The 25,121-nt window shown below is 45.3% G+C and overlaps 1 protein-coding gene across 7 annotated transcripts in view; it reads left to right on the top strand.

Annotated features, from left to right (window-relative positions):
* ZNF217 (zinc finger protein 217) overlaps positions 1-25,121 on the top strand; it is a 40,572-nt gene that overhangs the window by 525 nt on the left and 14,926 nt on the right. Inside the window, exons 2-4 of one of the 7 annotated variants that reach the window (XM_036321934.1) lie at positions 1,339-1,510; positions 3,116-3,194; positions 11,964-12,040. The gene's annotated coding sequence lies outside the window, so the exon portion shown is untranslated. Of the gene's footprint in view, positions 1-1,338; positions 1,511-3,115; positions 3,195-11,963; positions 12,041-15,352; positions 15,528-15,601; positions 15,873-17,040; positions 17,205-17,961; positions 21,758-21,872; positions 21,980-25,121 lie in introns of those variants that run through there. The other 6 variants (XM_036321937.1, XM_036321940.1, XM_036321936.1 and 3 more) reach the window with 6 other exon arrangements.

The following is a 25,121-nucleotide window of genomic DNA, read 5'->3' as shown; positions in this document are numbered from 1 at the left end:
TTTGCGATTTCCATTCTTTTTTATTTTTTTAAAGCTGGGTATTTTATTTGCTTCCATCTGGCTGGGTTGAGGATGCAGAAATACGGCTGAAAACTCGCAGAAAACTTTGGCGGCAGGCGTTTCCTGTAAACGCAGCCCCACGGTACTGGGTAACAGAGGATTAAGGCAGAGCCATTTTAGCTTCGAGTCCAGATTCTACTCTGTTTCCTTGGGGACACGTTGTTCTTATTTGTTGACTTCAAATAAAATCGCCTCAGTCGCTGTTTATTTCGGTGCATAAAATTCTTATTTTCTTTAAAGAATAGAGCATATCAGTTACAGATCCTGGTAGAAAATTCAGTTGTATGGGGCTTGAGAAGTTTATGTGACAGATTTGTGTGTGTGTGGTTTTTTTTTTTGGAGTCAGGGAGAAAGAAAAAAAAAAAACAAAAAACTCGTTGCTGTCCTGTTTATGGGGGAGAAACAAAAAGAGGAACTTGATAAGAAAATATTTAGCAGGATGGTCGTTAAAAGCCCAACATCTGAATCTTTATTTTCTTTTTCTTTCTTTCCCCCTTTTTTTTGGGAGGTGAGGTGGGAGGGAAGTTCAGGAAAGATGGTCCTGTTATTCTCATTTGCTTTTCACTGTTTTCACCCCACTCGGAGGCTCGAGTCCTTCCTCAAAGCAAGTGGGGACAAAACATAATCTCATAAAATATTTTTGAGAGAGAGAGCATGCAGGCGTGGTATGTTACATACATATATACTATATATTAATATATATATAAATAATTATGTATAATATATATTGTATATATGTCAACAGAATGGGCTAACCACATTTTTTAAAGAGTCAAAGATTGCAGGGGATTTGGTTAAGCTGAGGCTGTTTTAGAATAGGGGCAGACACATGGGGAAGAGGAATGGCTAATGTCATTTTGACTGGCGTTTATTGAGTGATCCCCACGGGCCAGGCAGTTTTAAGATTTCATCACAATTAGCTCATTTAATGCTCAAAAGTGCCCCATGTGCTGGGAGGCCGTGTTATTCCCAGTTTACAGGTGAGGCCCGGAGGAGGGGTCACTCGGCTGAGGTCCCCCGGGAGCGGAGCACTTGGATTCAGCCAGGTTCTGGGGCTGTTTTACTCAGTTCTGGTTCCTGGGACAAACCTGCTGTGTTGGCGTGGGGAGCTGCTGGGCCAAAGCCCCTCAGCTGCGTGTGGAGTGGAGTGGGAGGGAGGGTAGCTCTGGGTCAGCTACTGAAATGAGGGCAGCTGAGCTTGGGTCTAGAGTAGACTCATGGTTTGCTGATCACTTGAGCCTATTCAGGGCGTGGCTCTGACTTTAATCTCTTCCCCAGCATTTCCCCCCAATCCCAGCATCCTCTCTGAGGGCGTGGCTGGAGAGGGCACACTGTATTCCGGAGACTTGGAGCTCAGCCAGTTCACTCTCGGGTCTCGCTTGGAGAGGATGCCCATCGGACTCCCGAAGGCCGGCGGTCTCCCGGCCCCCTGAGGACCCCCCAGATCCTGGTATGTTCCGTGCTTTGTCTACATTGGTTGGTCTATGACTGCGAGTTATTCAAGTTCTGGAGCAGACAAATCTGGGCCCAAATACGACTCTCTCTCTTGCCCGCAATAAACACACTCGCTTCTCTTTCCCAGCCCGGGAGTGAGGACCCCGCTGGGCCCTGCGGTGGTGAAACCCAGACCAGGCTGTGCAGGCCTGCGGGCTTCTGCCTGTGGGCAATGGTCTTCGTAATAATTGCATGTCTTCCTTGCGTGCTTGCTATGTGCCTAATTCCCCTGGAGAAGTTTACAAGTGAGGACTTGTTTATTCCATCCAACTATACTTGTTGGGGAATGCAATGGCCTCCATCTGTAAAATGGGGACACAGAGGCAAAGGGAGCCCAAGGGAGGTGGCAGAGGCCCAAGCCCAGAGTCTTGGTTTGAACCCAGAAAGCCAGACCCAGGAGCTCACTCCCTGTATCGCCACTCAGGCACAGCTTTCTCATCTGGGTGATGGGTACTGAGTCTGCCTAGGTATCCAAAATGGTGCCTATCATAATATGTAACCAATGTTAGCTGTTAGTATTCTCTATTTTCCTAAGGCCAAGGTCAACCACTTAGTATAGATAAGAAGGGCATGAGTCAGCATGGGCTAGTAGACCAGGCTAGAAATCCACTTTATTCTTGTTATAGAACCTCAAGGAAGTTAGAGAAGTTGGTAAGTCAGAAAGCAGGTTAACCCCTGATGGCTACCGTTTCCTCATCTGCCCAATGAATTACATATACAGGTCATTAGGAGAAGTAAATCACACTATGATTGGATCAATTGCATGTGGAGTTAAGACTGGCACATAGCAGGGGCTCAATAAATTGTATTACTTCCCCCTTTTCTTATTCTTATCTCTTCTTACTTTTACTATGATCGCTGTTGTTGTAAAAGTAAACCAAAAACATGAACACGCGTAAATATCCGAATGATTTCAGCAGAGGGGATTATCAGCAGTGCTACTGTAGGCGTATCCTTGGTTTTATCAGCCTGTTTAATAAGCCTCTTAATATTTGGGCCAGGTCATTATTCCTCTGCTCAGACCATTACTATGACTTTCAGGTTCATTCACAGTAAAATGTGTGGGTTTTTTTTGTCCTTTTATTATTATTACTTTAAATTGAATTTATTGGGGTGACATTGGTTAATAAAACTATATAGGTTTCAGGTGTACAGTTCTACAGCACATTATCTGTATATTGTATTGTGTTTACCACTCCAAGTCAAGTCTCCTTCTTTCACCATTTATCCCCCCTCTACCCTGTTCTATCTCCCCCCCCCCCCCCAAAAAAATCTGGTCTTTACAATAACCCAACAACCCCATCTCAATTTTCTGACTTGTCTCCTCTTCTTTTCTTTTTTTTTTTCAATTAGCAATAATCGCGCCTTGGATAAACCTCATTGGCACTGCGCAAAGCTTTGTCTCCTCTTCTTACTCCACACAAGCCACAGCAGCATGCTGGCTTCCTTGCTGTTCCCTGAGCCACTGGGCACATTGCCTCCAGGCCTTTGCATGTCAGTGCCTTAGCCTGGAATGCCCTTTCCCCAGCACTCCTCATGGCTCTCACTGTTCCCCCTTCAGGTCTGGATCTGTGCCTTCACCTGTGCAGTCTTCCTGGACTAGCCCATTTAACATCACCCCTACCTCCTCCTTCACGCAGGTAAGTAACAGCACATACCCTTCAGCCATATGCCCCAAGGCACCTAAGGCGATAGGCTCTTATTTTTCTCCATAGCATCAACATATGATACACGATAATCTCGTTTAATACACTATGTTAACTCCACCAGGATAGGGTTGCTTTCCTGCTGCATCCCCCGGCACCTAGAACAGTGGCCGGTCCATGGAAGGTGCTTAGTAAATATTGGATGAGTGAGAAAGTAAGTGAATGAGTGGATGACAGAATCCAGGGGCATGTTTATTTAATTAAACAGAACAGCTGTGTATTGGGACACTTCCTGTGTGCGGCCATATTCCACAATGTGGAGGAAATGGGCCCTCCCTTTGAGGGGCCTGCAATCTAGTCAGCTGGTAGGACGAGTGCACATCCAGATCGAGGCATAACCCAGCAAATGTCGTAAAGGAGACACTGAACAAAGGGTTACTGACCAAAGAGACAGTGAGGGCACTGGGAGTGGGCCTGGGGGCTGGCAGGAGGGGTGCAGACTGATTGTGGCACATACATGGCATGTGGTTTAGGGAGAGTCAGTGTGGCGGAGGAAGGGGGGTCAGGCAGCGGGCACAGAGCAAGGAGATGGGTAAGCAGAGTGGTTTCTCGAGTGTTTATCTGAAGCTTAGTATATGGAAATCCTCAACATTTTATTCCCCAGGGCGTTGAATGGTTTGGGATTGTGTTAATTTAGAAAAAGTTTATTTCTTGATTTTCATGAGAGAGCGAGAGAGAAAGAATAATCAGTTTATTGTTCCATTTATTGATGCATTCATTGGTTGATTTTTGTATGTGCTCTGACCCAGTGGGACCAGCAATCTTTTATTGGGACAGGCTTCAACCAACTCTACTCCCACAGGGCCATTTTTCAGCCCCACCCCCTCCTGCCACACTGTGCCTAGGCCACGCCTCTTCCTGTCCTGGAGGCCCGCCCCTCAGTGGGATTCTATGTTAATAGGCAGCTATGTTTTAATTATACAGGTAAAATATGAATATATTTTACCGGTAAAAAGATAAAAATATTTAGCCACCACCAGACGGTCCTGGATCCTTGCCCACAACTGAGAATCACTTTTGGTAAGGGTCTTCCCAATTTTCATATATTTCCATATTTCTTTCCTTTTTTTCTTTTTAAAAAATATGTTTTTATTGATTTTAAACAAGAGGAAGGAAGAGGGAGAGAGAAAATTGATGAAAGCCCTAGCTGGTTTGGCTTAGTGGACAGAGCGTCCGCCTGCAGACTGAAGGGTCCCGGGTTGATTCCAGTCAAGGGCACATGCTTGGGTTGCCAACTCGATCCCTAGTAGGGGCCCCGCAGGAGGCAGCCGATCAATGATTCTCTCTCATCATGGATGCATCTATCTCTCTCTCCCCCTCCCTTCCTCTCTAAAATCAATAAAAATATATTAAAAAAAGAAAATCGACGAGAGAGACTGATCGGCTGCCTCCTATACACCCCCTACGGGGGACCGAGCCCACAACCTGGGCATGTGCCCTGCCTGGGAATTGAACCAGTGACCTCTTGGTGCATGGGACAATGCTCAACCACTGAGCCAGGCCGGCTGAGCCTTTCTTTCTATTTATTTGCTTATTTAGGCACAATTGACATATAACTATATTAATGTCAGGTATGTAACATAATTATTTGATATTTATGTATTATGAAATGATCAGCACATATATTTATGTGCATGTAAACATAGGTATGTATTTATGCATAGTATATGTATATACACATGCATACCTATATATTATATGCACATATACATGCTTTTCTTTTAGAAAATAAATTATGTTATGGTGTGTGTGTTTAAACAAAAAATGGTATACCTTTTTGTAGCTTGATTCCTTTTTTTTTAAACTTTTTTTTATTGCTTAAAATATTACAAAGAGTAGTACATTTGTCTCCTTTTTTTCCCCCCTTGACCTTCCCCCGGCCTCCCCTACCCTCGTGTCTTGTGTCCATTGGTTGTGCTTATATGCATGCATACAAGTCCTTCGGTTGATCTCTTATCCCTCTCCCGCCCCAGCCCTCCCCAGCCTTCCTGCTGTAGCTTGACAGTCTGTTTAATGCTGCTCTGCCTCTTGATTCCTTTTTAAAAATTTTTATTTAACGATGTCTTGGTGATTTAGCCACATGGGTACATGTGGCCTTACTCCATTCTTCCCAGGGCTGTCTATTATGTTTGGAGATACCATAGTTTATGTGGCCATTTTCCTTTGATGGATGTGTAGGTGGTTTCTAATTTTTCACGATTATAAATAAACAGTGCTGCAGTGAACATCCTTGCGTCCCTGAGGGGTTATTTATTACTCTAGAGTAGGCATTATGATTATATGCTTCTCTATTTATTTATGCTTTAATTTGTTTAATGCCTATGTCTCCTATTAAAACCTAAGTTCCACAAGGACAGAAATACAATTTGTTTTGTACCTCACTCTTTAATTACTACCTTAGTCAAGTGCCTGGGACAAAGGAGTCCTCAGTGAATATTTATGGAGTGAATTGGTGAAAATGTTGGCTGGTGTCACGGGGTGGTTTTGCATCCTGAGAGGCGGGAACAGTGACTTATGTTGGCACAAGGTGAGATCTTGGCACAGGGCAGCAGCAGGTGGCTACTAGGGGGGTTAGGAAGAAGCGTTCTGGGCTAGAGGAAGACAGGTCCAGGCGGCCTAGCCATGAGATTCCTGTACTGATCAGGAAACCGGAAACAAGGAACAGGAAGGAAAGGGTGCAGTTGAGAGCTCTTGGGATGGTAGGATCTGTAAGATGTGCTAATTGACTAGCTCTGATGGAAAGGCAGGCGTGGAGGGTTAAAACGTAGTTTAGGACACTCATTTTTTAAACATTTATTGCCTCCCACTTCTATGCAAAAAACACTGCTAATTGCTTTCGGGACATGACTTTGCACAGCCTTTCTCCCCTCCCCTCAAAGAGGAGTTGCAGTCTATTGGGGAAGATGGACAAATGCACAGGTACAGCGAGGGAGTGACTGGGGGGAGGGACCTGACCGGGGCCACACAAGTGGACTCCTGCTGTTCCAGAAATGGGCGGAGGGGAGGATCTTCTCCCTGGCCCCAGGGCCACACACGCCGACTGGTGAACATTCAGGAAATGGGGTGTCCAGAAATGTGTGTCAGTGTACATTTTTAGAAATTAAGGACATTTAGGTTGGTGACAGAGCTGAGGGTTGGCCTCCGTGTAGTCTGGAAGACAGGACACGCACTGAGGCCTGGGACCTCAGGCAGGCTACTCCACCATCTGGTGCCGCAGTTTCACCTTTTTAAAGAAGGGCAGTAACAACAAAAAGGACGGAGGTTGATAAGATTGCAGCGAGCCCAGCGACAGGTGTCCTTATCAGTGACATTTCTGATTCTATGGCCTGGCCCTGGACGCCAGGACAGGAAGCTGTCCATTGAGGTAAAGGACTGCGGGTCTCAGTTTTCATGCCTCTTTGTGTAGCCAGGAGGAGATCACTGAGGAAATAATCTGTGAGGAAGAAACCCTTCAAGTTTAATAGTTCTCGTGGTTTTACTTCCATTTCCTTTCAGTGGCTTCCCGGGTGCCCTTGGAGTAAAATCCAGTCTTCACAGGCCAGGGGATCCTGCCAGCCACGCTCTCAGAAATTCTGTCCTGATCCTCAGAGACATTGGGAATTTTAGGCAGGGCCCTAATGGACTCAGGTTTGACTTTTGAAAAGCTCAGTGTGACAGATCTATGATTTCTGCTGGAAAGGTAGTTCTTTGAACGTGGAGTTCACGTCCTTCCAGCTGAATCCCTGGTATTGGGGAAAATGCCAGGCACATCATGGAGTCGGCGTGCATTCTATGGATTGAATGCATGCCTCGCCTTTCTGCCTTTAAAGCAAGATTTAAACTAGCCATTTGGGCCTGGCCAGGGTGGCTCAGTGGTTGAGCATCGACCTATGAACCAGTTCGATTCCCGGTCAGGGCACCATGGCCGGGATTCGGGCTCGATCCCCAGTAAGGGGGTGTGCAGGAGGCAGCCAATCAATGATTCTCTCTCATCATTGATGTTTCTATTTCTCCCTCTCCCTTCCTCTCTGAAATCAAATAAAAATATTTAAAAACCAAAACCAAAAAAAAACCCAACTAGCCATTTGGTTGTGTTAGGAGGAGGATGTAATGAGATGATGGAGATTATCTCATGCCTGGCACATGGTAACCATGTACTCATTTTTCATCCAGTATTTAATGAACATCTACTATGTGCCAGGCATGGCTCAAGATTCTGGGGACACAGATGGGGTGCGGGGGTGAGGCTTGGCTAGTGTCTGCACAGGAAAGGAAGCCCTGTGGTGAAGGGTGGTAAGGAGGCGGGGAGGAGATAGGAGCTGAGGTTGGAGACCTAGTGAGGCGGGGAGGGAGGAATGGGCTATGAGGGAGGCCCCATATCTGTGGATAAGGACAAGGCCCAGGAGGCAGGTGCTGGATGTAGACTCCTAGCTCTGCTGCTTCTGACCAGTGGGCTTTGGGAGAGCCACTTCATCCCTCTCCCCAGGTTCATCTACAAAGATGGAAAACCATAGGCTCTACCTCAGGGGGTTCCCAGGAGTTAGAGTAAATGAGTTACAGAGTAGAGAGCATACTGAGGACGAAATAAACGTTAGTGCTTATCAGCCAGCCTCTTGGCACTTGTCCTGCTTTTGGCAGAGAATTTTTGGAAGTATCAGGGCTCCATCCCAAGGCAGAGAAATGCAGAAGGCACTCCTGGGTGTGGGTTTGCACAAGTCCCTGCTCTCAATGGAGTTAACAGGCTGACTCAGACCAGAAAGTAAAAGAAAATAAAAAGCCTAACCAACCAACTATATAGACAACTTACTAGGCCATTTGTGGCATTGGATTGAGAGAGCTGGGAAAAAAGAGGAAAGTGAGGTCAAAGACTCTCAGTGTTCTTCCTAGTAAACTGCGAAATCTTTCGGGTTCCAGGTCCAATGTCAATAGCATTAGGAGAGCTGACACTTGGGTGCCAGGTATATTCAAAGGCGAGTCCTACACAGCCCTTTGTGGAGTTGATACTCCGTGTAATTGACCATTGATCAACACAGGAGTTGGGGGTGCTCACCCAAGTGCAGTTAAAAATCCAAGTATAACTGCTGATGCCCCCCCAAACTTAATTACTAACAATAGCTCACTGTTGCCTCGAAGCTTTACTAATAATGTATATAGTCAGCTAACACATATTTTGTGTGTCATATGTATTATGGACTGTATTCTTACAATAAAGTTACCTAGAGAAAAAAATACTATTAAGAAAATCATAAGGAAGAGAAAATAGATTTCCAATATTGTTCCAATAGGAAAAAAATCCATGAAGGTGGATCTGTGCAGTGCAAACGCAACAAGCGTCACCCTAAAAACAACCCTTTGGCTGGTGTGCAACACAGAGCTTCCCTGTGCTCTGACTTGGGGCAACACAACTATCCAATGAGGCAGGTGATCAGAGATTATCATTCCTATTTTACAGATGAGGAAACTGAGGTCTAACCAGACCCCAGTGACTGCTTAGAAGACCCACATTTTATTTCCCTTCCCATTGGAATGCATTTTGAACACATTGATTGATCACTGCTACAGGCAGACATCATGGAGATACAGCAGAGAACAAGACACAGTGGCATCTATTTTTACGGAGTTTAGTAGGAGGAGGACGGGCAGGAATGAATAAATTACTGGGGTATAATGTGTAGTGAGTATAACCACGTGGGTTTGAGATCTGGGGGTACCTGAGGGGTGCGTGATTTAATGTTAGTGGCTAACCCATCTCTCTACCCATTCTTTCTTCGTCAACATTCCATGATACTAAAGATCATTAGGGGTGGAGAGTTGTGGGAAGAGGTCTGAGAGTGAACTCTAGAATTCATTACTGGACATCTAAGTGGACACAGAGTAGGAAGTTGGAAATATGTTTTGGGAGTCGAGGTAAAGGCCTGGGTGAGAAAGATATACATTTAGGAGCCTTGTTAGGTCTTCTGAGGCACTGAATGGGATGAAATCACCTAGGGGATAAATGAGACACAGAGAAGGCACCAGCATTGAGTCCTGGGCGTTTTAAAGTCTGGAGGTGAGGGAGAGGAGAAAGGACCAGCCGAGGGGACTTAGAAGGAGCAGGGGTGGGATGGGGGGGTTGGGGGGAAGGCTGGGGGAAATGAGCAGGCTCCAGATCCAGGGAAGAAGTGTTTCAAGGAGGAGGAAGGGATAGACTCTGTCAAGTACAGATGTGGCAAATAAAATGAGGATGGAAAATTGTCTGACATCCTACCGCATCTAGAGATACTAGTAAAAACCAGTTCTCGACACTGTCTTTGCAAGGTCCTGCCTTATTCCCATGCGTTCTGTCCTCCCTCCCTGGGCCCCACACACTGGCCTCCTAGTTCCGTCTGTAAGCAGCTTCCCTTCTGTCCTGAGCCTGCCCACCTTCTGCTCCCCACCTGGCTTCCTGATGGAGGGCCGCTGCTGCTCAGGGAGCCCCCACCCCCAAACAGCAGGCACCTCCCCTCTCCGGTGACCCTGACTTTGCCAATATAACTTTCTGTGTATTGTCTATCTCCCTCCAGAACAGTGATTTTCCGTCACTGGCAGAATTTTTAAAACCTGCAAAAACTGACTGTTTAGTCAGGGGCACTGACCTCTTTTCCCTTAGACTGTCAAACACACAACACACACACACAAACAATAGCCAACACAATAGCCGCCTGGTGTGAATGAATCAAAATGACACCTGTTTTTTGTGGCCACAGAACTGTTTAGCAATTAGTGTTGGTGTGTGCCATGATATGAAAAAGGTTGAAAATCGCTGCTCTAGAAGACAGAATGAAATCCAAAGGGGCAAGAACTTCATTTGTTTGGCTTCCTCTAGGCCAGTGATGGCGAACCTTTTGAGCTCGGCGTGTCAGCATTTTGAAAAACCCTAACTTAACTCTGGTGCCGTGTCACATATAGAACTTTTTTGATATTTGCAACCATAGCAAAACAAAGATGTATATTTTTGACATTTATTTTATATATTTAAATGCCATTTAACAAAGAAAAATCAACCAAAAAAAATGAGTTGATAGGTTCGCCGTCACTGCTCTAAGCTCTACCTCCCGTGCCTACAAAAGTGCCAGGCCCTCCCAAACTCTGGGCTTACAACTTTGCACAGTGTGTCTCATTGAATTCTCCAGTCTTATTTATGCTAGTAATATAAATATACATGTTTTCTCCAATTTTATTGAGATGCAATTTACATGTGACACTATAAGTTTAAACTGTACAATATGATTTGAGGTATGTGTATGTTGCAAAATCATTATCACAATAAGTTAACATCCATCATCTCATAGTTTATTCCCTTGTGATGAGAATTTTTAAAAAAAGAAATATATTTTTATTGATTTCAGAGAGGAAGGGAAAGGGAGAATCATTGATTGGCTGCCTCCTGCATACCCCACACTGGGGATCGAGCCCACAACCCCAGCATGCGCCCTGACTGGGAATCGAGCCATGACCTCCTGGTTCATAGGTCCATTCTCAACCAGTGAGCTGTGCCGGCTGGGCTGTGAGAACTTTTAAGTAGTTATTTTTTTCTTCCTCTTCCTCCATTTTCTTCCCTTTTCTACTTCCTCTTCTTTTTCATCATCCCATTTTATGGATGAGGAAACTGAAGCCCAGAGGGATTAAATACTACTCTAGAATTCATGCAGCTTTCAAGAGGTGGCGCGGAATATTTGAGAGTCCAGAGTGCCTGGAGAGAAGACATTCCGACCCCCCTCCCCCCAGAACACGCAGTTTAAACCTCTCTTAGGAGCAATAGAAGCTGATTTTCTGAAAGAATGGGAAAGGAGCGCTAGGCGGAGGGCACCGCAGGTCTAAAGGCTCTGGGTTGGACAGGTTGCAGTTTAGAACCCTAAAGGAGGGTTGGCCAAGACTTGAGGCTGGAGAGTTAGGCAGGGGCCAGATTACAGGCCTGGCGAGGCAGCTCTGGAGTTTGTTCTTTTTTCCTGAGGCAAAAGGAAGCCATTAAGCAGGGTGGGGACATGATCTGATTGACACTGTGAAAGCTCTCTTGGGCTGTGGGGTGGAGAATGGTAAGGCAGACCTAGAAAAAAAGAAAGCTTGGAGAAACCTCACTTATTCAAATATTTGGAGGAGAGAGTGGGTTTGCGGAGTAGGCTCGTGTTAGAGAAGAAGTGGACAGAGTTGAAATATATTTAGAAATTATAGGGTTTGCTGATGGATTCAAGGTGTGTGGGGAAGGAGGGTGAAGTATAGTTTAAGCCAAATTATACGAGGTTTTGACTTGAGTAAGTGGGTGGATGAAAAGAGGGTTCCGTTTATTGAGATGAGGCCGGGCATCGGATTTCAAGAAATGTTATTTACCTTACTCTTCCCAGACTTCCTCTTAGCCCAGAGTTCCCCTTTTGGAATATCAGATGAGTGCAAAAAGCTTTAAAGAGGTGCTCCCAAAGCTAGGTGACTTTTTAAAAGAAAGTTTACATTTACATGTCGAGTGACGTCAACCTTGGAAAACCTTCCAGAATATTAGAGGAAGACAAAGTGCTTGCAGAGGGGAGGGAGGCACTGATCTATCTTGTCAATGGGACAAATGAAGTTAAAAAATTAAGTCTCTCCCCCCTCCCACTCAAGTTAATCTGATGAATTTGTGATTGGATCTAGACTCCTATTTAAATGGAGCCTTATTCTTGGCCCCTCCCTTTTTGGTTTGCGAATAAAATCCAGCAATCACTTCTCTTCCAGGATTGTTCCAAGCCAGGTGGACTGGCAGGCTCAGAGAGCAAGTCTCCAGGTTCCAGACACTGCCCCCACTTCCCAAAGTAAGTGCTGCTATTTGTTTTTGTCATCTGTTCCGATGTTTTATAGAGGGCTTACGATTTTGAGACGACCTGAATGAAATCAAGAGACCGAATAGAAGAGAGAGAAGTGTGGTGTTCCCTGCAGTTGTTGGTGATCCCTGCTTAATTTAGTGCATTCAGTCGTGTTACAAGGGCTGCCCCGGTTCTTCTCAAATGTCCTTTGTAGTTCTCAGGAGACTGGCAGGTTGGGCTCACTTTTTCATTCTCTTTTCCTGCTAACTCCTCACTGCAGTTTTTCAGGTTTTCCTGCTCTGAACCACTAAGTTGTTATTTTTTTTTTTTTAAGCCAAGTATCTACGTTGGCTTCATTTCAGCTCCAGGGTTTTGCACACAGTTTCCAAGTTGTTTTTCTGTAATAGTTCCACAGTAAAATAAATACTTGCGAAATAAGAAGATCATACCGCATTCTGTTCTTCTTAATTATGGCTTGGTCCCCAAACATGATTCCAGTAGACGGTAAATATAGCAAACCAGAAGGGCTTTTTGTTATTAGGTCTGGAGAGAAAACCATAAGTTGGCTAAAAGAAGAGGTCTCATATCACCAGGATTAAATCAGGGATAATGGGGCTATATTTTAAAGATTACACTGGGAAACATCTTAAGGCGGGCTGGTCTGTTTAGATAATTGTGAAAAATGAAGTGTAGCTGACATTTGTCGCATTAAAAAGGGGTGAAGTGGGGCTTTTTCTGCCCCTTCCCTGAGTGGTGTGCCAGCTCACAGCGGAAGGGACGTTTCTGGTCCCATTCTTTGTGCTGCCTGCTTCCCTGTAGCACCTGACTCCGGAAGAATGAGCCTAGAGAGGGACTGATGGTAAAACAGGATTACTGGTGGGTGGGTGGAGCTAAGTAGATGCAGACCAACATTTGATTTTCAATTTTCATTTCACACCATAACAATATGAATTTTTCACCCTCATGACAAAACCACATGCTCCTAGTGGTCTGTTACTTTTGGAGTTTCCATTTTTAATTGTTTTAACTATACCAGCTTTCCCAACACATCTTAAGTATGAGTCTCTCTCTTCTAAAGGGAGATTGTGTCTCACATGTGCCCTTACATCAAATTCAGATCACTCTACGTCCATTTAAAAACACAGTATGTGTTTGCAACCCAGCACTCAGTCACTGGCAGAATTTTGCAACCATTTCCCAGTTTTTTGTTGGCGTGCCTCCAAGAATAAGGTCTTTGTAATTCCTTGCTCAAACATAAGGATCACATATAAAACTCTTAGCAGATAGATCAGTTAATACAATCATCTTTCAATTTTAAAAGCTACAACATAATAAGGTTTTTTTTGGGGGGGGGATAGGGAGAGAGAAATAGTGGTTAACAGACCATATGATGTTATTATGCTAACAAAGTGGTAGCTTTGTGAGGGCACGGAGGGAAAAAAAAGCACAACCCTTTTTTGCTCTGAGAATAATTCAGTAGCAACAAGGTCTGAGAGCCAGGAGTCCTATTGTTCTTAGTGAAACGAGTATTTGTCAAAACATTTGATTGTTTCCCCATTCCTACTGAAGAAGTTTGGACTTTTCTTTCTTGCTCAGTTTTGATAGCAGGATTTTAAACTACCAGTAGTGCCATTGTGTTTACAGCATTCAGGGTTTCAGAGTTCAAAGGTTATCCATTAACATGTAGAGTGAGGCTCCTCTTAGGTTAAGACTCAACCTGGTTCCACTAGTTCATAGCTTCTTTGTTGAGGAGCGAGGGGGGAAGTCATTTGTTTTGGGAAGTTCAGTGAAGCTTCTTGTTTATGAAGAGGATGCCTCTGGACTGTGTTTCAGGATGTGACTGTGTCTGAGGCTCTGAAAAGTATCTTAAAGAGAGGTATTCATCTTCCCCGAGAAAGGGAACCTATTGCTGGAAGTAATCGGTATCAGTGTACTTGATTAAAAAAAAAAAAAAGAGTTCTGGCCTAAGAATCTACTTCTGGCACTGCTAATTGATTGCAAGTAATTGGCTCATTTCTTTAGAAAAGGCTAACCAGCCCGTCTGTCTGTGGGACTAGTAGTTCTGTATAAGACGACAGCAAAAACATCATGCTGTGTGAATGCTTCCCCTTTGCTGAGAAGCTGCCTCTCAAATTCCATTTCCTATTTATTAAGGATTGCATTGCTCACCAGCCAAGCACTTACAGAGTGGCTTTTTCTCTCTCTCTTTTTTTTTTTTTTTAGTCCTGATTTATTAACTGTTGTATTTTAAGTGCCTTTCTTGTTATGTTTTAAGTTTTTCCATTTTGGATACACGGAAGGTAAAAACAAAACACACACGACAAAAAAAACAAAAACGGGGCGATTTTGTTCGTGGTGACTTGCATAGCTCCGTTCGTATTTGCATTCGTTTGCATCTTGGGGCAGAAAACTTAGTGGGTGCGATTGTGCTTCCGTGATTCCTCCTGGAGCTTAAAATGGGGGGAATCAGTGTCCTTGGAATCATAACCTTTTTTTGTGTGTGTGAGCAGAGAAAGAACAGTAGGAAAACGCTTTAAATGAGTTAGGCGTGGGGAGGAGGGGGAAAGCTTTTTTTTTTTTTTTTTTTTTGGTTTCCATTTTAATAAGCCCGGTTTCATCCACGTGGATGTCTATCAAAGCCAAGTGGATTCTTGGAACCTAGGCCAAGTGAATAAATCCGAAGTTATAAGCGCAAACCCAGACCTTTTAGAAAAGTAACAACAAAGGATAGCTTTCTGAAGATACTCATTAAAAAACATGTTAATCGTCTTGTCATATCGACCTTCCTCACACTTGAGGAAAACCTGAAAAATAGTGCTGTTTGTGCACCGCTGCCGGTTAACCTGCCCACATGGGTGTGAAGGCTTTTTGTTTGTTTGTTGGTAATTCTGGATGACCCAGGAGCTCGGGCGGCCAGCTCCGCCCCTGGCCCGGGCACACCTTGCAAGGGAGGGGGAGGCGGCCCGGCAGGCCTGGGTCTGCGCCTGCGCGCTGCCGTCGTGGCCCCCTCCCCGCGTACCTGTCACTGGAACCGCCGGGCGTTCGCGGTTCCACGTTCGGCCGGATGGCGGGAGGGAGGGGGGGCGTGTGTGGGCGGGGAAAGGCGAGCGCGTGCGCGGGAATCTCCGGGGCGAGAACTGGGAGTGCGCGTGCTCGTCCGCTCGCGCCCTGGAGGCGGAGCCCGCGGCGGTGGGCGGGGCAGGGGCGCGCCTGCGGAGGTCACGTGGCCGCGGGGCGGGCGGGGCCTCGGGGGGCGGCCGCGGCCGGTGTCGGCAGGGGGCGGGGCGTATTCGAACGGCGGGGCCGAGGGAGGGCGCAACAGCTGCTCCCTGAGCACTTTCTGACCCAACAGTCCCGGTGCGCCGGACGCGCCTCGTCGCGGCGGCTCTAGGGACCCCCCGCGCCTGCACTGTCCCCTCGCGGACGAGTAGGGGGCGCCCGAGCCTTTGCCCCCCGTGCGCACCCCCACCCCGCTCACCTTAGCCCCGCGCCCGAGGTGAGCCCGGCCCCCAAATCCTCCGGGCGGGGGTGGGCGGGGGGTCGGGGACGCGGGGCGCTCCTTTTGGGGGGGTCTTCCAAGGCTCGAGGCCCCCGTGAGGGATGGTTTCGCCCCTCGACCCGTGGCCCCCCATCTGTTTCGGGGGGCCGGGGCCGGTGAGGAAGCCGGGAGGTGTCCGCACAAAAGGCCGAGAGAAACTCCCCGTCGCCTCCCCTCCTCCGGCCTCCCCGCCCCCTCCCCTCGCCCGCTCCCTCCTCATTCAAACCTCGGCCCGCTCGTGTGGTGTCAGTTCAGTCCCGGCCGCCGCCGAGCGAGGAAATGGCCGAGGAGCCGGAGCCGCAGGTAAAGGGGGCGCGCCCCCGCCCGCGCCGGGCCCCAGGGGGCGCCCCCCCGCGCCGCCCTCGGGTCTCCGTGCTCGTTACCTCGCCCCCTCCCCGGACGGCCGCCCCGCCCGCGCCCCGGTTCCCACTCGGCTCCGCTCCTCTCGGGCGCCCCCTCCCCACCCGGCGCGTGCAGGCAGCGCTTCCCCGTCACACACTCGGGAAGCAGCCGAGCTGGCTGGGGGCGGGGGGGCTGCGTGGGGGTGCGTGGGGGCTCCCCAAAAGTTGGGTGGCGCCGCGGGGCGGGCCTGCCCACTCGGCCGCGGGGGGCGGCGGCCGACGCGGGGTCCCCCACGGTGGCCCGGGAGGGGCCGGGCAAGTTGGCAACGGCCAAAACAATGCGTCCTAACAGGCGTCCCCCGCAGACAATGGCCGGGACCGTCCACCCGGCCCGGCGGAGGGCGCGTCCTCCGGGGTCGGGGGAGGGGCCTGGCCAGGCCCCGGACCCCGACGCGCATCCCCGCGAGCCCCCCCGGGCGCCCCAAATCCGTGCCTGGGAGTCCCGGTCTTCTGCCCATCTCTGAGGAGGCGGCGCGCAGGGCTGTGCTTCCTGGGTGTGAAACGAGGATTTTTATTCACCCCCTTTAATTTTAAAGATTAAAAACCCCCCACACAAAACCCTAAAATAACCCATAGATTAGGAGCTTGAAGAATGTCTCCCTAACTCAGTTCTAGCGGGAGACCCCGGCCGGCTGGAGGCAGAACCAGGAACTCCGAGGGGCAGGAGGGACTGAAATGTTCGCCTGAAAGTGTGTTTTTTTCTAAAAGGGAAGTTTCTGCCAGCGGGCGCTGAGTGGCGAAACCGCGCAGTTTCAGATGTAGAGCCCTCTTCCCTCTTGATTTGGCCCCCAAATGCTAGCGGCACGGGATTGGGGTGCGGGGGGGCGAGGGGAGGGGGGACGGCTCTGGTGGGGGTTTGCCTGGCGGGTCCTGCGCCGCCGGCCGGGTGAGAGGTGGCCCGCGGGGGGCCGAGGCCGGTACCTGCGCGCCGGGGTCCCAGCCGTTCAGGTCCTGGGTGGGACCCCACGTTTGAGGATTCGGGGTCCGGCCGCCGAGGCCGGGCTGCCGCGTTCCTGGGCGGAGGGGGCGGGCGGGCGGGGAGTTGCTCCGCCGGGAAAGAGCCACCGGTGGCCACTCGGGACCCCAGGAGCCTGTTCCCATTTGGAGCCGCAGAAACTTTTTTTTTTTCTTTTTCCCTCTAAGAGCAGGAGAGTCGCCTCGGGGTGGAAGGCTGCGGTGTGTGGCTCCCCCGGGAAGTCTTTCTGGCCTCAGTTTACCTCCGGGGCTGGGAGCGGTGAGCATTCCTGAGCGGGCGAGGCAAATGGCGGTTGGGGGCGTCTTGCGGGCGGGTCGGGGCCCCGGGCCGGCGACCCCCGTGCGCGCCGCAGCCTCGCCGCTTCCCCGGGTTTCTAGGTCGTTTGCAGCCATTACGCTGGATGTTTTAAGGAGCCTCGGTCTGATTCCGTTCAGGTTGAGGCAATTACGTCTTCATCGCTTTTGAGTTGGTTGAATGAGTTGACATGAGATTAAGCCCAACAAAAGGAAGGCCGGGCCCCAGCAGCTGCCGGCCGGGCCGGGCCGTAGGTAGGGGTCTCCGGAGGCCCTTTCCTTTCCCTCCTGCGTGTCAGGAAGTTCATCAGCGCTTCTTTACTGTCCCTTTTCCCGGGGAGTAGATGGGCCGCCTTGGTACCCATAGACTTAAAGCGCCCAAATTTATAATATGTGGAGGATGAGTAATAGACCTAGGGCTTCTAATGGGTTTAGGGTCTGTAGTGACAAGTGCAGAGCAATCACCTAATGGTTTTTGTCTGAAAGAATAGAACAATCGAACCACTAGTGTGTGCTTGCTTAGTTAATGTGTGCTGAGAACTTTTAAGGTGTGTCCTGAATGGTAGATGGCTTTTTCTGAGAAGTCATGTTTATTTTAGATACTGTTTTGTTCAGTATTCCAAAGACTGTAGTAGTGTGTTTGTGTTTTTCAACCCTGGTGTTTCAGGTGAAGTCACCCCTTCCCCCCCCCCCCCCCCATTGCTGCCATATTTAATGTTATGTAAGTATTAGGTTCTAGAGACAGGGCCTTCTTTAAAAACCCAGAAGTCAATTTTATTATTTATTTGGCTCATTTGTTAGAATAGGGTTACTAATCTGATCGTTTGGAATTTTAGTTATTTGGTGTAAGGAGGAAGCCTGCAGCTCTGCACATTGATTTGCATGCCGGAGGAGGAAGTAGGGGGAAGATTACCACTTTTCTAGGTGGACACATATTTCAGTGTCCCACTTCTTTCAGTCCTTTTATCTTAACACCTCTAACACTTTGCTGTTTGACTTTTGCCGTTTTTTTTTTTTTTAAAGAAATAACTTGTGAGGTCGAAGTTTAGCAGTTGTCTTGGGTTCATATTATTCCCTTTCACTTCTTAATTAAAAAAAAGGGAACTAATATACCACTGAAATAAAGCTTGTAAAGTATTTTCCCCCTTCAGCCAGAAGAATCTGTTGAGATCGCACCGTAACCCCCTCCCTTCTGTGGGTAGTAGGGGAGGAAGGAGGAGGAGTGAAGGTTTTGGCTCTGCCTTTACTTTTAAGGTTTAAGGTGGAGGTGGATTTGCATTCTCTTTGTAAGTAAGCCTCCATGTTTGGCAGTGGAACTTCTGGGAGGAATAGCAGCCCAGTCGTCCTTTTAAAGAGGAAATCTGAAAATAAGACTTAATCAAGTCACTTACAAACTGATGAAATACTCAGGAATATAATGGCCTGGCAAGGACAGTCCCTTTATCTCATTTCAGATAAATGCTCATCACTTTTCTCTCATGTAACAGTGTTTATGATGAAATGGCATGTTCTTGCCACAGCGGGGTTGCCTTTTCCCAACTCCAGAGCACTCTTAATTCGGAGCCGCTTGGTGAGAGCCTCAGGGGTCCCGAAAGATGTGTTTTCCCACTTTATAAAGTTACATTCTTTTCTCTCCATTGTCACGAGCCTGATATTGGCTGATAAGGACTTTGGAGTAGTTTTAATGACTCTTGACTGCCTACAGTGTACTACTTATAAAAAAGAGATATGCTTTTATCTGACTCTGAAGGCTGTGATTGGCCTTCTCTTATGTTTTACAAGAAGCTTTGTTTCCACTTGCTCAAAAAAAATTTCAGTTTAAGGTGTTCCAATATGGCTTGTATATTATGAGTTTTGAGGTTGCTGTGTATGACTTGTCTTAAATGGTTTAGTCCTAATTTCCTACTTCAGTCAAATTCTGTAGCAGAATGGTTAATAGGTGAACAGTGGCTAGGTATTTTCTTTCTCTTTTTTTTTTTATTGGCTAGGTATTTTCAAGCCTTAGGAATAAAAACATGAGGCAGTTCTATATACTGATGAGCATGCCAATAGAATAAAACAAATGTAATGAGACTTTAAATTAAATGACTAAATTGGGATAGCTAGAATAGTTTTCACATTACCGAGGTGTTACAAAATAGAAACCTGAAGGTATTTACAGTCCAGGCAATAAAGGAATCCCAATCATATCAAATGCTCTAAATAGTGAAGGTTTTGGTCCCAACCTGTGAATTAAACCCAGGGCAGTAGGAAGAGAGAAGATTTGTCTACTCATCTCCAGATGTGGGGGAGGGGTGTTGACTAGTTTAAATGCACGTGGGAGACTGAATTACACAAAGACAGCAGGAAATTTCTTAAATTTGGGTGAGGGAAGCTTGATCATTATACCTTAATGGCCTCATTTTGGGTGTAGCAGAACAACTTTACTGAAATGCTGGCTTAAGAATAAGGTGATTTAGCTTGTTTTTCTGCAACCAGTACTACAGTTAGGCACATGTGCAGTGGTATGTGGGGCAAAGGATTTTGAAGTGAGACCATGAGTAAGGGCAGATAGGAATCTGACTTTGAGGAAGTGGGAGGACAGGGACCATCCTTTCTTAAAATCTGCAGCTCTGATAAGCAAGCTCAATTCTTGTTATAAATTTATCTTCCTGATAAATAAAAGGGCAGCCCTTGCCAGCGTCTGCTGTCTCCAGTTGTCCCTTTATGTCTAACATTGGGACCCTCCCGAAAAAGGGCATTGGAACACTTGCTGGCTGCCTGTTCTTCACATCCCCATTACTTCCTGCCCAGGGTAACAGCAAAGCTGAGTTACTGGAAATTTGGGGCCAGTTTGGTAATTTTATGATCAAGTTGAGAAATAAAATTACTAAACCTGAAAAGACAGCTGAGCAAGTTGTATGAGAGAATGAGTTTAATTCCTTAGGCTGTGTTCTTAAGCTTTACCAAAGATTCTGGCTTTTTTGTGGGCGCTTGTGTTTTGTGTACAGGTGTTCCTTATTTTCTAGTGTCAGAAAGCCTTTTGAATTTAAAATTGTTCAAAATTTATAGTGATATGGCCTGGAGATTGAGAGCCCAGATATGTTTTGTTCTTGAATCAGCATTAGGATAAATACTTGTGTGTTTTTTTTCCTACCTATATCAAATCTGGATAACTTCAAAAACAGTTCACTTATACCAGAAGTATTTTCATTCTTAATCAGTGGATAAGTGTCGTTCATATATGAATCCACTGAACACTGACTATATGTATTAATTGAAAAGAGGTTTTTTTTCTTCTTAATTTTGAAAGCAAACAGGTGATTTAAAAGGGCCAACTTACAACTTTAGTATTTACTCTCTACAAAGACAGGGAGGGCAGTATTTATATGTCTGTAAAGAACCACCTCATGCCTTTAAAAGGCATTGACTGCCATGTTTATGTTTAATCTGAAGTTAAGTTGGGTACAATTAAAAACACTCACTTTGGCCTTGTGGGAAAAGAGGTGTAGGGGTGTAGAGTAGTGGTATGGTATGGTATAATGCTTAAAGTTATTTGTATATCTGTTTATATACAAATATATATATATGTGTGTGTACCTGTACGCATTCACTATTTTCTTTGTAGAGAGTTAAAGAATACAGGTAAAGATAGAACAATTTGCTTTTTTAGTTCTCGCTCCCTCTCTTTGGTACAGCAATATTCTAAAATCTTTTCAAAATGTTAAGGTAGTACTGGTTAAGTCATAATAAGAACTCATTGATAGTAATGCTTAATCTTGCTTAATTAAAATTCTTTTTTTATCCATTTTCCTTACAGTTCTCTTTCAGGACAAGATAAAAAATTTCAATGCCATTTCACAGACCACAGTATCTGTAATACTGATAATACTGAAACTAAAACTAATACACGGTGCTCTGAGTTCACATTAATATCCTTTAACTGACTTAATTGATTTGGAATGAAGCAGGCAGAGTTTTTTTATTTTTTATTTTTTCCTGAGGCAGCGTTTTTAATCATGACATTCAAATATGCTAATGTGATTACATTTTATAGTACTACTGTGGTTTCTAATCCTATTTAGAACTAACTGGGCACTTACATACAATTTCAAGAAAATGAGCTTGTATCCTTTAGATTAGAATCTTCCCAAACTCTGCCTTTGAACAGTCATCTGGTTTTGAATAGTTTAGGTTGGGATGTTGAATATCAACTTTGAGTATTTTAATCTTTTTCTGTCACTTAACTTTTAAACATCTTTCCACAACTATTTTAGGAAAGTTGGGGGTTGACTCCTGGGTGTGACGTTGGTGATTTCCTTGAAATGTTACTGAAGGATTTTAAGTTACAGGTTTTGATTACTACTATAGATTACTATATAGAGTTATCTCCACTAGTCAGATTAAGAAAAAATAGTATGTGTAAAATATGGAAGGGAAACTTCTATAAGAACTGTAAGTTTCCTTAACCAGATCTTGGAGATAATTTTACAGTTTAAAGGTTCAAGTGAATTCGTCAATGACTAGCAGTTTGTTTAGGTTGTATGTTTTAATAATCATTTTATTGGGCTCTTAACTGGGAGGGGGGGTAGTAGATTTACTGGTTACTTCACAATGCGTGGCTATAAATAGAATTTTTATGTGTTTTGGACAGTTTTTGAGGACCATGAATACCTTACTGCTCCATACTATGGTAATGAGTAGTCCACCTCAAGAAATGTAAGATACCTCTTATGAAGGACAGCTGTGCTGTCTCAGAAGGTAACAGTCTGGTTGCTTCCACACATAAAGAACAATATTTGAAGTTACAGCAATTATCAGCCTGGTGGCATTTACTTCTGACTTGTGCTTATGCTTAAATTATTGTGCTTTTCATTAAGCACTGTATAATTGTGTAATATTTGCTGATTTCTAGATCTATAGGGAGTGGCAGAATTCACAGTAGCTTTACTCACATTGAGTATCTTAAAAAACAAAACAAAACAGAAGAAATGGCCTAAAAAACATCAGACTTCTATTTCAAGCAGTTAGAGCAATAGGGTTCCTATTTTTTTTTAGAAAGATGGTGTTGTGGTAAATTAAAAAAAAATCTATTAAGGTAATCACAATATAAATAAAACCCTAGTGTTCTTTCAGAATGTAAGGTTAAACTGAAGAACTTCGTGCCTTTGGTGCCTTGGATATATATGGCTGAGGGTTAAGTGCTATTTATGAGAGTAAAGGTTCTAGGAAAAGTTTTTAAACATTGAAAACCATTTTTGCGAAGTGCTTTTTAGTAGCTTAGTGTGTTTGGAATGCTCCCTTTTCTGCCACTAAAAGCATTTAGAGTGTAAGTGTTGGGTTAGAATGTCCTCCTCCCTCCCCCCTCCAGTGCTTTGTCAAGAGAGACAATTGACATTATCAATAGTCATCGTTCTGTGGCTTCTGCGTGCTTCACATGAGAGCACTGAAGGTCTGGGAAGGCTGTGTGCACTCACCCCATTCAGTTGGAAATGGTGGTTGGTTAACAGTAATTAGGTTAGAATGTCTATTTCTCCTAAGTTCTGTATTTATTAAAAAGCCTTTATTATTACAATCCCTCTAAATATTTTTGTTTAGCAGATTGGTTTTAAGTGACGTAGATACTGATTTATAATTTAAGGAAGTGTTTTGTCTACATATAATTTCTAAGGCAGGCGTCGGGGCATTTGCTATTAGGTTTCCCAAGCATGGCCCGCATTTTTGTTTCAGTGGGTCTGTGAGTTGAGTGGTTGTAAACCAAAGTGATGGTTGCTTGTGCTGGTCAACTTTATGGTATGGTTACATGATTTTACTTTTTATTACTCTCTTGAAATTGCAAAGAATGGTAATGAGATGGCAGTGTGGAAGTTGTGATGAACATTCAAGTTAACAATATCAGGTGTGGTTGGTGACCTAGGCCAGAGATTCATATACTGACTGTACTATGTAGTGCTGTTCATTTATTCACCAGGAGTTTATTGAGGGCCTAACTCTGTCCGGGGCCCCTTCTAGGCGCGCACTGGAGGTGGTGGGGGAACAAGGCGACGGGTCTCTGCTCCTAGGCTCTAGGCTCTTTAAAGGGGTGGTGACCCAGGGTTTTCAGTCTTGTGGGTGAGTAGCAAGGATTTCAATGACCCAGGGTCATCTAGTGCCTGGGACAGTTAGGCAAGTTACTGACTCTCAGAATCTATCTCAGAAGCCTCCCCGGAGGAAGAGCTTCAGTTTTCCCTGGGAGGGTGGTCTTCCCCCTGCCACCCTGGAGGACTCCTTGGCCTGTGCCATCTTCCCTCATCTTCAGGCCCCCACCCTGTTCACGACTCTCCCCTCTCGCCAGGCAGAAAGGAAAGCGCTTTTTCTTCCTTTACCAATCCTTTCGGTCTTTTGTTAGGCTGATAACTTAACCCAGATATTTAACATTTCAGAGATAAAAATGGAACCTACACCGTCTTTCCAGGCTGCTTTTCCTGGTGGGAAGTCACAGGGATACCCACCTCATGTTTCTAATCCAGAAACTGGGTGTAGGTTGTGTCTTTTGGGGAAAGATTATTTTTTAGAAAAGTGGAATTCCCCAAAACTTAAAAATGTCACAGACTAGTGAATTTTCTTCAAAAAAGAAAAGTTAATAATGTTTGAGGTTTGACATGGGGGAGGGCGGGGGGGAGGCTAACTTTGATTTTTGCCAAATTAGGACATTAAAAAAAACAACAACACACCTCTACTATGTACCATTGCATCCTTTGTTTTTTTAAAAAGGTTATTTTAGCACCAAAAACTAGAAAAGAGCTTAAATAGAGGGCAGTCTTTATTCAAATTGAAATGAATATGAACTCCTCGAGTTGTTTTTCTTTTTCTCACTTAGCTGTTGGCTAGTGAAAACAGTGTTGTCAGGGTTTGGTAACTGCTTTTCTAGAATACGTGCTGGTAATTTCTTCAGTTAAAATAGTACGCGGGATGCTGGCAGTCAGTAAATATTTGTTGAATGATAAATGCCTGAATAGAAACCTAAATGATCAGTCATGTATTCAAATATCATTTAGTGTTTTGATTAGTATAGTCATTAAGTATCCTTTTGACTGTATCTGTCCATAAATATAGGTCTGTCCCCCAGAACCATAGAATTTTGGAACTATGAGGTGACCTATAATGTATCACCTTTTTTTGCCACTAAAAGCATTAAGTAGATATGGTTGAGATAATGTGGTGACCACTTTAAGTTTGTGACCCAGGCAGGACTAGAATTCAGGTTTCCGGAGTCTTCTATGATATCCCTCCAAGTTGGTAGTCAGCCCATGGGTTGGCCCTCTATTGTGATGGCAAACAAAAGACTAAGAAATTAACACAGAATACTTCAGTGCATTCTTTCTTTACTCTGATCTTTGACCTATAGTCTTATTTGGAAAAGTTTAAAGTTGAGTTTTTTTCAAAATGAAGATAACAAGGAATATGAACAGTTTCTCTTTGATGAGTGTGAAGAAATGTTTCCTCGTCTTTGAGCTTGCTCTTTGAGGAAGTGGAGAGAAGGAAAGTAAACTTTTTTTTTTCTTTAACGTTGCCTGCCTGTGGTGGGAGTAATTAGCATGGCCTTTTGTTTTCTTGGGTAGAATTAACTGACTTCAGTTAAAGTAGTTGGGATTATTTAAAAACGGTTCCTATACTTGCTGTAAAGGTGGAGGGTTTTGGCTTTAGAGGTTAATTCTTCTCCAAGAGTGAAAATTGACTTCTAAATCAGCCGTCAGAGCTAAATGCAGTAACATCCCCCCCCCCCCCGCCAGTGCACATGCGAAAGGTGGATACAAATGAAAGACCCATTTCTGACTTCAAGACTAAGTAAGGCATATTGAACCAGTTATGTTGAGGATCTTATTTTAAACGTGTACATTCAGAAAGTAGTGTTGTATGTATT

The sequence above is a fragment of the Myotis myotis genome, unplaced genomic scaffold (assembly GCF_014108235.1).
Source record: "Myotis myotis isolate mMyoMyo1 unplaced genomic scaffold, mMyoMyo1.p scaffold_m19_p_9, whole genome shotgun sequence".
In the NCBI taxonomy this organism is placed as follows: Eukaryota; Metazoa; Chordata; class Mammalia; order Chiroptera; family Vespertilionidae; genus Myotis; species Myotis myotis.
The sequence above is the reverse complement of the archived record's forward strand: the minus strand, read 5'-3'. Positions and strand labels throughout refer to the sequence as shown.